Here is a 14,848-nt window from a genome sequence, read left to right as displayed (position 1 = left end):
TTTTCATGTTTGAACTTGCTTGTGCAAACTTTACCCTTTTCTTTTTTAAATGGAATATTTTTATGTGGGTGGGCGATAACAAATTTGTCGACTAATAAAATAACTTGTAAATTCAATAGTAGTTCAGTGAACAAGACTGCAATTATTCATTTCTTAAACGTTATATCCAATAAAAACTTTTTCATTCTAATGTTCCTAATGAGCACTGTTATGTACGCATTTTGAAAAGCATTCAAGTATGACGTATGTATTGCCGTGTATCTGCTCAATACCAACATTCAGCTACTCCTGCCGATAAAAAAAGTTTTCATGCTACTGTTCCTAAAGAAAAAAATGATTGTAAAAATCAACGCAAAAGGTTCATATTAAAAAAATGCCAAATACATACATTAAATAACTGGAATCTTCCATACAAAGTGCTTTGTCAAAGAACACAAAGGGGTATAGCCAGTAAGAATATTTTGCCCCTCAGCAGCAGTTTCAATCATGAAAAAATGTTATGCAAACTCGATGCTTCTCTATATTAGATATTCAACATGGAGCATATAGTACTTTCTATAGTGCACACCAAAGTATTATATGATATGTACAAATGAATATTGTCAGATTCTTTTTATGAACTTGCTTGAGTGTACTTAAGTATATCCGCCTTAAATGAAAAGTTACTCCTGCCGGTGAAAAGTTTTTATTCCACTCCTCCACTAAAAGAGATATACTTGTAAAGTTTATCAGAAACGATTCATTTGTAAAAATGTTGTAGAATTGCATGTAGTTGCTGGAATCCTGTATATAAAGAGCTTTGTATGCTGAGAGCACAAATGTTTTTAATTGCTCAGCAGCAGTTCCAATTATTAAAAAATGTTATGTTGGTGTTTTATTAGCTATTCGACATGTTGTGATTCACTCGATGTAGTTGCATACCAAACTATTATACAGTATACATAAAAGCATGCTGTAAGATTCTTTTTACAAAGTGTTCTAAGTGTAGCATATATAGAAACTCTTCGTAAGAAAGAGATATACTTGTAAAGTTTATCAGAAACGATTCACTTGTAAAAATGTTGTAAAACTGCATGCAATTGCTACAACCTTCTATATAAAGAGCTTTGTATGCTGAGAGCACAAATGTTTTTTATTGCTCGGCAGCAGTTCCAATTATGAAAAAATGTCATGCAAACTCTATGCTTCTCTATATTAGATATTCAACATTAAACATATCGTAGTTTTTACAGGTTACACCAAAGTATTATATGATATGTACAAATGAATACTGTCAGATTCTTTTTATATATTTGCTTGAGTGCACTCAAATATATCTGCTTACATGAAAAGTTACTCCTGCCAATAAAAAACTTTTCATGCCACTCTTCCGATAGAAAAGATATACTTGTAAAATTTATCAGAAACGATTCAATTGTAAAAATGTTGTAGAGCTGCATGTAATTGCGAAAATCTTCTATATAAAATGCCTTGTATGCTAAGAGCACAAATGTAATTTTTGCTCAGCAGCAGTTCAAGTATTAAAAAAATGTTATGTTGATGCTTTTATTATCTATTCAACATGTTGTGATACACTCGATGTAGTCGCATACCAAACTATTATACAGTATACATAAAAGCATACTGTAAAATTCTTTTTACAAAGTGTTCTAAGTATAGAATATGAAACTATTTTACGATATACAAAAAAAAAACACTATAAGATTCTTTTTGTAGAGTGTTCTAAGTATAGCGTATATAAACTCTTCCTAACCAAAAGATATACTTGTAAATTTATCAGAAACGATTCATTTGTAAAAATGTTGTAGAACTGCACGTAATTGCTGGAATCTTCTATATAAAATGCTTTTTATGCTAAGAGCACAAATGTATTTTTTGTTCAGCAGCAGTTCAAATATTAAAAAAATGTTATGTTGATGCTTTTATTAGCTATTCAACATGTTGTGATTCACTCGATGTAGTCGCATACCGAACTAGTATACTGTATACATAAAAGCATACTCTAAGAGTCTTTTTACAAAGTGTTCTAAGTATAGAATATGAAAATATTATACGGTATACAAAAAAAACCCTGTCAGATTCTTTTTATAGAGTGTTCTAAGTATAGCATATATAGACTCTTCCTAACAAAAAGATATACCTGTAAAGTTTATCAGAAACGATTCATTTGAAAAATGTTGTAGAACTTCATGCAATTGATAGGATCTTCTAAATAAAGAGCTTTGTATGCTGAGAGCACAAATGTATTTTTTCCTCAGCAGCAGTTGCAATTATTAAAGAATTTAATTTTGATGTTTTTATTAGCTATTCAACATGTTGTGCTTCCTTCGATGTAGTCGCATATTAAACTATAATACGGTATACATAAAAGCATACTGTATGATTCTTTTTACAGAGTGTTCTAAGTAAAGCCTATATTAACTCTTCCTAAAGAAAAGATATACTTGTAAAGTTTATCAGAAACGATTAATTTGTAAAAATGTTGTAGAACTGCATGTAATTGCTGGAATCTTCTATATAAAATGCTTTTTATGCTGAGAGCACACATGCATTTTTTGCTCAGCAGCAGTTCAAGAATAAAGAAAATGTTATGTTGATGCTTTTATTAGCTATTCAACATGTTGTGATTCACTCGATGTAGTCGCATACCAAACTATTATACAGTATACATAAAAGCATACTGTATGATTCTTTTTACAAAGTGTTCAAAGTATAGCATATAAATCTGCTCAATATGAAAGTTACTGTTGCTTTACTGTTGCTTTAGTCGTTTCTTTTTCTTACGATTTTTTATTTCATTCTCTCGAGTGCTGCTGGCGAATGATTCTTGGAGAAAGTTAAAATTATATTTGGCATTTTAATTAGTGCTTTGTGCTCTCTGATCGAAGGATTACGGAAAAAATAATACTCTGTGTGAAGAGTTTGTCGTCGTTCAAAGGTCAAACGTAACAAAAGTTATTCGCAATCAGCACTAAATCGTCGTCGGTATAATCCTATCAAAATGTTGTTATTATGATTTATGAGAAATATGAAGTAAAAATATCACAGCCCAAAAATCAGCTTGTAGCTACATCTTTGTAGCGATCTCTATTATATGTGGGTTATTTTTCAAACTGTGTGAATATTTAGGATTGTACATATGCTTAAATTGAGAAAATGAAAGTTATTAAAAGGTAAATGACTAGTGAAACACTTTGATGTATTCCAAGATTATGAAGGCTAATGTCAAGGCTAATTTAGGTTAATGCAAATTAAATTTTCAATGTTAAGCTTAATCCAAGTAAATTTTATCATTTGTGCGATTAACGTTGCTATATTTCGACCATATTTGGCATTTTAATAAGTGGTTTGTGCCTTCTGATTAAAGGATTACGGGGAAATAATAATACTCTGTGTGAAGAGTCTGTCGTCGTTCAAAGGTCAAACGTAACAGAAGTTATTCACAATCAGCACAAAATCGTCGACATTATAATCTTATCAAAATGTTGTTAATATGATTTATGAGAAATATGAAGTAAAAATATCACAACTCAAAAATCAGCTTGTAGGTACATCATTGTAGCGATCTCTATTATATGTGTGTTATTTTTCAAACTGTGTGAATATTTAGGATTGTGCATATGCTTAAAGGGGAACTCCACCTAAAAACAATGTTGGTCTTAAAAGTTCCATTTTTATGCAAAGGTTACTATATTTTGAAATTTTTACATCAGCTATTTTATTTTTGACAAAATCGCCTCTTCAAGTGCGCTATTTGAGCTGTTTTGAGGCTTAGCAGCGTGGGCACAGAAAGCGCCAGCGGAAATTATTTTGACGTCATATCGTCAAACCGATTTGGAGTTGAGTTTACAACAAAGTAAAATAATAACGCACAGCCTAGCACAAAAACAAAACAATCGCTTATAATGGCTTTTTTGGAAGAACCTCGGCCTAATTCACCAATCGATAGTGAAATGGAAGACAATCCAACAAACAATATTCGGCCATATCAGTTTGAGCCCGAATGGCCGGCTGATGAACACGAAGAAGCCAGCTCATTTATAGGTCATGCTATGCACATTTATTATTATTAATTTATTACAAAAAAAACCAGATTTACAAAGAAATGATTACAAATGTGGCTTGGCTATTACACTGGTTATAATATAACTATAATTAATTACATGAATAGTTTGTGTAATGCAGTGGTGAAACTAGCTATAGCAAAAGGTTTTGCTATGTTAATATTTAAGAATGAACATTTTTTAAGTAGTACAAAAGTTGTCTTCACTGATTCAACGTCATATTATATGGGTATGGCAAAACCTATTGCCATAGCTAACATCACCACTGACATTTTATGCAAATCTAGACTGATGTTCCTTTACAAGTATTTCTTTCCTGGGTGGACATGATTTAGAAATGTTCTTTGGAAGATTCTCGCCATGATGTACAAGTTCGATCTCCTCAGTTTTGCATGCATTCACAACCTCCGCAAGTAGTTTATCACTGTACTGGTACTCTTTCTTTTCTTTCATTGCTTTTACAACCCATTGCTTCTGTGTTTTAGCAAAAAACATTTTGTAACGGTCTTGCCCATTGTTTGTCCCTGACTTAATGACTGCTTTATCACATTTAATATTGTTGTTGTGATCTAATGCTGCTAACTGAGTGCGGGCTACCATCCCAGGAAATGAAAAATGCTCTCACTTTGGGCAATATTTTAGTAAAAGGGAATGGTAAACCTCCAACTCTCCTGTGTGACAAAACTCAGATAGCTTCCGCAGGTCTTTTAGAAGCCTCTTGTCACATATCACCTTCTCTGCAGCGATATATGCTTGTGAAGTAGGAGATAACCACTTCAGCTTTGTTTCTTTTTCTGTTAACTGTAGGTGGCAACATTGATGAAATATGTGTTCCCCTTCCAGAAATGCTTGTTGGAAATGTGGTTAAGGACAGACTTACATTTTCCACCAATTCTTCTGCATCCTTGTTACAACTTGCAGAGCACCACCAAAGATGATTAGAAATGGACTTAATCCAATGGGTCAAGTCATCATTTCCCTTAATGTTAGCCTTCTTTGTTAGTTTTTTTGTGACAGATTTAGACAAATGCCACACATCAGGGAAATTATGTACAACAATTAGGAAACTATAAGTTCATACTTTACGCCAAGAAAACTACACCTTAATTCTATGCACGAAAGGCTATTTTTACAATGGTTTTATGTAGGATTATTTTCTAACCGTAATGAGTTACACAACCATGTTTATTATTATTCAATGTTTATTAAGGGCAATAGATTGGTTTCACATCAGTGGAAACTGTTGTTAAGGTTGAATTCGGAGGACAAGCAAATGGCATTACGCACAGTTTCCACACAAAGAAACTTTCGTATTTTTTAAAAAATAATATTAATCGGCATTCAAGTTCTATATGTAGTGCGGAAACTGTGCGATAATGGCCTTTGTGGATGTGAAACCGTTCTATTAAAACAGAATACAAATAACCAGCTCAATACTTGCATGTAAGCTATAAAAGTTGCTTGTGTATATACCTACGAATAAAAAATTCTGACGTTTCGAAAAGAAACATTTTGTGATTAGGAGAAGCATTTTGACGGAAGTTTATTATGACTGTGCAATGATATTACATAAAGCTTTGAGGAGCAATTGACGATATGACGTCAATACAAGCCGCTGACATATTTCTGCTCCCACGCACGGGATGCCCTAGCTGCAGCATTTCAACTCATTTTTTGTGAAAATATTGAATCAAACAAACAAAAAAATTGCCGCATATTTATTTTCACGGGACAGAAAAAGTTTTAAGACCAACATTATTTATGGGTGGAGTTCCCCTTTAAATTGAGAAAATGAAAGTTATGAATAAGTAAATGGCTAGTGAAAACTCTTTGATTGATGTATTCTAAGATTATCAAGGCTAATTTAGCGTTATTGCCAATATTTTTCTGGAATTAAGCCGACAGTTTATAGTCAATTTAAGTGGTATAAAACACCAAAAATTAAAGACAAAATTTAACAAAGAAAATAGCGAATTTTAGGTAAAATTGTGACTTAAGGTTGTTTCTTTGACTGTTGAAGGTTAATTACTCCCACTCAAATCATCATCTCTAATTCTCGTTCTATTTCGTCACTGTTCTACGTCACTAGGAAGTCATATGCGATAGAACGCGCGATATCAAGATCAGTTCGAGCGTAGATTTCACAGCGATCAGTTACAAAATGTTCCTTTCCACACTGTATTACAATTTTTTTGAATTATGGCTGCTACATGTGAAGAGTATACGACAAGAGATGATGTTGGAGATGAAGCGGCACTCCTGGGTTATTTTGAACACGTTCAACAAGATGACATGATGTAAGAAAGCGAAGAAGTGCAAGTCACATCAAAGAATTTGTAAGTGGTAACCACCCTTTGGTTAATGCTCAGGTTAATGCAGTAAACGTCAGTATCCTCTACTGTAGAATCTACTTGTGAGAGGAAAGCAAATGCTTTAATCCCTGAATCAGGGAATGACGCATATTGTGAAGTCTTGTTGGCACAAGACAAACAACTTTCGACCAAACGCAATTCTAAAGCAAAATGACTAGCAGTGGACCCGTTGCTGGGAGAGATTACGCAGAGTCTAGACGAAACTGAAAAAAACTTCACCAATCGTCAACGAGAAGCTCGCCTCAATTATCAACCAGCGTTGGCTGAATAAGCTGAGCGACGAGCAGTTGAAGGAAAAATAGGCTAAATATTTTAGGCCTAACAAGTAACAACTGCGCCTTATTGTACCTAAGGTAACTCCGAAATTTGGGAAAATTAGACCGCACATTTAGAGGACGTGATTTACAAATGAGTGCCATTCAATAAGCTCTGATGAATGTCGGTCATATAGCAGCACAAACCATCAATGAACTGTTGGTTGCCCGCAATAACAGCAGCGAACTGAATAGTGATCATCTTGTTCGTACGAACGCTGATATCATAGCGATCCTGGGACATGTAACTTTTGAATTGTCTCAACGACGACGTAACGCTATACGTTCCAATCTCCATCGAGAATTTAGTACTTTATGCGCATCGCATGTTCCCATTACGAAATATTTGTTTGGAGATAAATTGCAAACCCAAATTAATCACACTCGCACATCCAACAAGATTGGCAACGCGACAACAAGCCCTTCTAATACCACTTGGCAGTAACATTCCAAACAATTGAAACGACAACGGCGCCCTTTTTTATCCCGTCAACAGGGCAACACTCCCTATCGGTCGAAGAGGAACCAATTCAGGAAGAAACGATCGGACACAATGAACGATCGCAAGTAGAAAACACCGAAATTTTAAGAAATTTTAAGACTTTACAGGTAAACCAGTATTCTTCATTTGTACCCACGCTAATAGCGTATTTAAATATAAGCTTGGCGACCTATCAGTCTGGCAGCATATCAAATTTTTTAAGTGCATGGGAAACACTTACCTCTGACAAGGAAATCTTAGAGACAGTGTCCGGACAAGAATTAAATTAACACAATTCCGATTCGAAGAGCTTTACTCAAGCAAATACAGCTATCCGAGGTTGAAATGAATGATCTTGATTTAGAAACAAACAAATTACGTAAAAAATGCGTTTTGCAGATTTCTCACCCTGAATCAGGGGAATTTGTATCTCCAATTTTCACTTGCCCCCAGAAAGACGGTTCTTTTTGCATGATTATTAATCTGAAATCCTTAAACAGGCATGTCAGATATCACCATTTTAAAATGGAGTGTGTTTGGTTAGCTATTAGGCTTATGAAACCAAATTGTTTCATGGCATCCATCGATCTCAAAGATGCTTACTGCTCCGTACCTTTTCACCCAGCATATCTAAAGTTTCTCCATTTTCGGTGGAGAGGGCAACTATATAAATTTGTCTGTTTTCCTAACGGCCTAGCCATCTGCCTACGAAAAGTTACGAAACTCCTCAAACCTGTTTTTTCAAATTAACGTCAAAAAGGACATATTTTGGTTGGATTTATTGATGATTCTTGACTGACATCCGACACATATGCTTTCTGTGTTCAGAATATTCGACATACCATCTGCTTATTTAGTTAAGTTGGGTTTTTGTACATCCGAATAAGCAAGTTTTAGTTCCCTCACAAGTAATTACATTTTTGGGTTTGCGACTCAACTCAAATCTTATACGAATATTTGTGACGACAGAACGAGCTGAGAAGATAAAACGCATGTGTCATGAGCTGCTACAAGCTTCTCACCCAAAAATAAGGGATGTTTCTCGGGTTGTGGGCACTCTAGCTTTGAGTCTCCTCGGCGTAATGTACGGCCATTTGCAACATTGCTGGCTGGAAATTGATAAAAGCGATGCCCTTAAGTTAAACCAGGGTAATTTTGACAAAAAATGACCCTGTCTTCAGAGGCCATACAGGATTTACGATGGTGGCAGTCATCATTATGCACGACCTACAGGAAATTTACTCACAATGAACCTAGCATATGCCTAACAACAGATGGGTCGTTGACAGGGTAGGGCTGCTCCCTAAATGGTGTATGTTCTGGGGGTAACTGGACGCCCTTGAATACTTCCAATCATATAAATTGTTTGAAAATTTTTGCGGCATTGTTTGCCCTTGGGTCGTTTTCTTCAGAACTAAAAGGTCAGCATGTTAAGATATTAATTGATAATACTACCGCTGTAGCTTGCATTAATCAAATGGCACATGCCGCTCAAGGTCTATTCACAAGTTGACAAGCATTTTCTGGACAAATAGCATTTGTGTGATATTTGGTTGACAGCAGCGCACATTCCAAGATTACAAAATGTCACTGCGGATCGAGAATCTCAAATATCACGCAGGGAAACAGAATGGCAGTTGAACAAAACTCTGTTTACGTCAAAACTCTGCATTCAAAAACTAAACGTAACTCCGAACATTGATTTGTTTGCGTCAAGGTTGAATAATCAAGTGAAACCTTATGTTTCATGCCAACCTTACTCGTATGCTATAGCTCTCAACGCCTTTACGATATCATGGGCCAATTATACATTTTATGCGTTCCCGTCTTTTAGCATAATTTCGCAAGTGTTACAAAATTAGTACAAGATAAAAGCACAGGGCTAGTCTTAGTCCCAAACTGGCCAACACAAAGTTGGTGGCTAGCTTTAATGCAGATGCTAATAGCACATCCTGTTGTTTTACCTAGAGGAAGAATGACCTTAACTCTTCCAGCTCATCCGAATCAAATCCACCCTCTCTAGACAAAACTGGAGCCACTACTTTGCCATTTATCGGGGAACTCCTCTCTCATAGATGCATTTCACCAGAGGGTTCTCAAATCATTCAACAGTTTTGGCTTACCAGTACCAAGAAGCAATATTCTACATACCTTAACAGTTATCTGCTATCGTTATGCTACCAAGTGTATCTCGTTTGGTAAACGTCCACTTGTTGCTAGGTTTGTTAAAGGTGTATTTGTTGCAAGACCAGCTCTTCCTAGATATGCCATAGTCTGGGACGTTTCAGTGGTATTCAAACATCTTCGAAATCTCCACCCTCCGAAAAATCTCAATTTGAAATCATTAACACTAAAAACAGTAATGCTCTTAGCTTTGTTATCTGGTCAGCGATGCCAAACACTTCATGCATTCGATATTTCTCATATGGAGAAAGCAGATCGAATAGTTTTTCATGTGCACTGACTGCTCAAAACATCTAAACCTGTTAAGCATGCTGCTTCATTAGAATTTCGGGCTTATCCACCAGAGCCTGGGTTATGTGTATTCAATTAATTGTCCCATTATCTAAATGCCCCTGCACCCATACGAAATGGTGCAAGACAACTCCTATTGAGCTATCAAAAACTTTATCATTCAGTCACTTTAGTGATCATTTCCCTATGGTTAAAATACGTGTTAATAGATGCTGGTATGCACACAGTACTAGAACTACATCAGCCTCTACGGCAAACACATTAAATATTTTTATGGACACTATTATGAATGCAGCTACATGGAGTAATGAACAAACTTTTCAAACATTTTATAATAAGCAAATTGAGGCAAAGAACTTTGCAATGATCTAGTTTCTGCCATTTGTGAGACATGAAATGTAAAATTTCAATTTTATTATTTTGTAATTACTTATTGCTCATGTCCATATTGCTTTAAAATCTCACATGACTTCCTAGTGACGTAAAACAGTGATAAAATAGAATTGGAAAATTAAACGAGACTTATCTAAGTCGAAGCTTGATTGAAATTCTATGAGTTACTGTTGAGGAACTAGGAAGTCACCCACCGAACTACTAACTTACTTCTTTTCAAATGATGTTAAATACTATTTGCCTCCCAACATGTATGTGCACGTTCGCAAATTTTTTAAAAACTGAGCTTGACATTGCACGCTCTATCTCACAAGACTTACATATAGTTATATTGTATACACAACATTACTTAACACCGCAATTCTGCACCGAAGATATATGTCATATGTAAGTGCGTGCATTGCTCGGCACATGTTTTATACGATTAATATTGCGAAGTGGCAGTTTTTGGCATTTGGCACAGAAGTAATAAAATCTATCTGTAAACATTGAGTTCAATCGCATTTGTTGGAATATTTGTGGTTCCTTCCTCACTAGTTGTGTAAAGTAAGTTGACCTGTTCCTTATAATAGCGAGAGATTTGCCAGGCGGGAAATGAATTCGTATTAAAAAAACAATTGCCCAACATAAAATACGAATAAAAAAACATGGCTTTAATACGAATTTTATGTTGGGCAACTGTTTTTTTAACACGCACCTGTTCTCTGTGCATCTTTTAATTATTATCTTCTATGCGTCTATCATTCAGGGATCAGCATGTGACATAAACGGTTTATGTTTGTAGACAAAGATCGTCCAGGTTAGTAGAATCCTGGAAAAGACTGTTGGTATTGATGCAAAACAGTCAATACCAACAGTTCTTTTCAGGACTCTACTAACTTGGACGATCTACATCTACAAACATGTAACGATACTTACGGGTTCAAACCATTTACTTTATAAACGGTTAAATCGCCTTTTAATACACGACCATAGAAAGTTGTTGTATAAAATTGTCTCATACAAAGAAATTGCTCGTGTTAATTGAAGTTTTTCGAAATTTGTGTGATAAGTGTGAAATGATAATTATATGGCTCAAAGTTACTAGAGATGTAAAAATCTCTTCCCGTCATGTTTTGGAAGTTAATGCTAATCTACTTAAAGCCAGCCAAACCCAGAAACTTTGCTTGAAAGCCCCGTGGGTTGTCTGAGTTAGAAAGGTAGAAAGCTACTGTGTTTCGACAGTTTTTTCTTTATACTGGGTGCATTGTATTGAAGGATGTCATCAGACCAGACCTATAAGAACATTTTTTGAGCCTAAGAATAGCAAGCCGTATTCTTGTAAGCTCCATTCTTGGGCATTTTTACTGGGAATATGCCAGTGAATTGCTTGTTTACTTTTTTGAGCAAAGTCAAATATTGTATGGAGAAGAATATCTATTGTACAATGTTTTAATCCATGATTCATCTTGCTAATAAGCCAAATTGACAATATTGTGATTTAAATAAATGTAAGGGGCTCCCCTTTGAGATCTATATGCATAGACTGAAAAAATGGTTCGTTCTCGTAGATATCCCCTTGCTGAAGTGGTAAAAAGACTGAATGAGGTCCATTATACCAAACTAAACAATACTTCATGAATGTCTGAATTCACCACGAAACAACCAAATAATGTGTTTATCTTTGATGACAAGTTTGCCTGTGAGTTATTGGTTAAAACAAAAAGGAAGTAAATATAAGATGTAAATATAACACAATCACATGTGATTGTAAACTGCACTTAATTTGTTTGATGTTTGCAATCAACATGTTAGCATCGCATAAAATTTTCAGATGAGTAGATATGTTGTTGTTGAGTTTTTGGAAGAAAAAAACAGTCAAAGTTGAAAGAGAAAACTGGTAGGATTCAAATCACGGGGTTATTACTCCAATTTACGATAAAGTAAAATCTTTAAGTTGCATTCTCTAATGTTGACTGTCATATCTAATCGTTTGATAGGGTAAGGTTTGCTGTTGGCCAACGTGCTCACTTGGCGTGAAAAATAAAGTCAAACGTAGTGTGCTGCCAGACAAAGAGAAATCGTTGAAATATCCAATAACGATATTTGTGTACTTAAGTATGCCTTGTCTATTCAATAATAATTTAATCTTGTTTGAAAAAATTTGATGTGGCTTATGGTATTTACGTATTTAATGGTTTTATCTTATATAAATTTCCATTTTTTTAATAGCACAGATAGTTATTGGCAAGAGCGAAGCGTACAGAAGAAACGCCAACTTGGAGTCAGAAAAGGATCAACTGATCGCCCTTTCCAATTATTTTCAAATTAATCGATTAATCGGCATACCTCTATACTTCTATGGCAGGTAATGAAAGTGATTCCACAGGCAATGAGTTTAAGCAACCTTTAAGCTCGATTGTTTCATTTTCCAAACCACTTCAGTTTCAAAAGAAGGAAAGAAGTAAACAGAAGCAGGTGGAAAATCCTACTTCAACAGCCCAGACACAAAGAAATTATGTTAGTGCTGGTAATTCATACTTAGGGGTGACTGGAGTTTTAACTGGTATGTTAATACAAGTTAAAAACGTTTCACGCTCTGCGAAGGAGCGAAATCTCATTCAGAGGAAAGAGAGGCGAAACTGCTGAAAACAGGTAAAAAGTTGCTATTAAGTTGTTTTATTGTCAGTCGACTAATCGTTTTAGCCTTTATTTCTTCCGTATTTTTTGTGTGCAAGCTATATAAACGCAATAATTTAATTTGTTGTGTCACTGCAATTATTGTTGGATTATTATACATTGCAGCATTACCGAATTTCACATCCGCAGCTCTCTTGCACTCTACTTCCCTTTGACAGTTTTTCAACGATGGTCCATTCTTTATGAGTGACATATTTCCAGAGGAGCAGTTGCAAGAGCTTGCAAGTGTAGTGCATCAATTAACACCTCCTAGCACAGGTATGCCATATGATCAATGTTATAGACAAATAGCTAGAAGAGCCACCTTGTATGAATTGATCATGTTTAGAAGGAGGAGGATAAGGATGTAGGTGGAAATTTGCTAAATTTAGTTGTCTTATGTAAAAGGCCAAATGAAAGACCCATGACAAGATATGTTAATAAATAAAACAGGACATTAAAAAACAAAAGAAAGATAAAGATAAAATTCACCAAATTGGAGACACGTTTTCACTGGATTTTTGCGATGTATTTAAATTTTATGTTTCAATAAAAACAACCAATTGCAAAATAGGTAAGAGATGCCATTACCTGTACCAGTGCAAAACATTATAAAATGCTCAACACGCTCCGGTCAAATTCATGCGTAGATTTGCAAGGGTTGCATCAAAGGTTCTGCAACAATTGCCTATTGAATAACTTAATAAAATATAACATATTTTTAATCGCACGGAAATTTCATTGCTTGGACGTCTGTAAACGAAGGCAAAGACAATTTTTGTGCGATCATACAGCATCTGCATATTAATTATCAAGGGCTTGGGAGGCCGTGGGTGTCTGGGTGTCCGGACCCCACTACTTTTGAAGCGTGTGTGCCTTTTATATGAAGGACACCCACAAATTTATTCCTTACTGTAGCGTATGTAACATGTTGAATGCCAGGTTTTTATATTTGTACCAAATACTCAAAATAATGAACGGATCCTTCACACTCTCATCGACTAGGGATTATTGACTCACTGACTCAACTTGGGATCTTTGCACAGCAATGGACACTCTTCAAGAATTGAGCACTTTTTCAATCAATCCGGCAAGCTCAAGTCCAAAATGTCAGACTTGCACCTGAAAGATCCAGAAAATACAGCATCTCTACTCTCACTTAGTAAACTATGTGCAACAAGATGGTTAACTCGAGTTGCAGTCATCTATGCCCTTAAAGAACAATATCAAAACAACTTTGCAAGCCTTAGAAGAGCTTGCCGAATGAAATGCAAGTGTAAACACGCGAGCAGCTGGCTTATTGAAACAACTAAGTAGAAGCAATACATATATTGCACCTTTGCCAGCTTATATTTCAAAAAGTGGAAAGATTGACAAGTCTTTTACAAACAAAAAGCTATATTGTAAATGACATGATGAACTTAGTCAAACACATGATTTTACAGCTTCAAGATTTGCGAAGTAATGCATTTTTCCACCAAGAGTTTGAGAAATATGTTGAAGTTTGTGAGTTTCTTGAGCCAGAAAATGCAGTTATTCCACGTCGAAGAAAACCACCTAAATGGTTTACTGGGACAGGTGAAGCACATGCTGCGAGTGTGCAGCTATACTTTCGGTCACAATTTTATTGTGCTATAGATAATTTATCTATGTGGCTCACTGAAAAGTTCCAAGGCGGAGGATTGCAAACCTATCATGTTTTGGAAGACGTTCTGCTCAAGGGAGAAATAAATAAAGAAGCACAAACCTTGTAGTTGAAATACCATTTAAACCCTGAAAACTTAAATATTGAACTGAAGCATTTGCACGCAAAATTTTCTCCCTGATTACATTGGTGACATACGAAATAAACTTTGTGGGATGATGATTCTGGTTGGTGGATTTTATGGGAATGTCGAAGCACTTTTAAGGTATTATTGGTAGCTTTTCCTACTTCAAGTGAGGCAGAACGCAACTTTAGTAAACTGCGTCGAATTAAGTCTTGGCTACGAAGCACGATGACAGCTCCTAGACTAAATGCGTTAGCAAATTGTCATGCACACCCAACAATATTAAACAGTTTGAATAATGACGAATTATGCAAAACATTTG

This window comes from Xenia sp. Carnegie-2017, unplaced genomic scaffold (genome assembly GCF_021976095.1).
Source record: "Xenia sp. Carnegie-2017 unplaced genomic scaffold, XeniaSp_v1 HiC_scaffold_16, whole genome shotgun sequence".
NCBI classification, from domain to species: Eukaryota; Metazoa; Cnidaria; class Anthozoa; order Malacalcyonacea; family Xeniidae; genus Xenia; species Xenia sp. Carnegie-2017.
Note: the sequence above shows the minus strand (reverse complement) of the source record.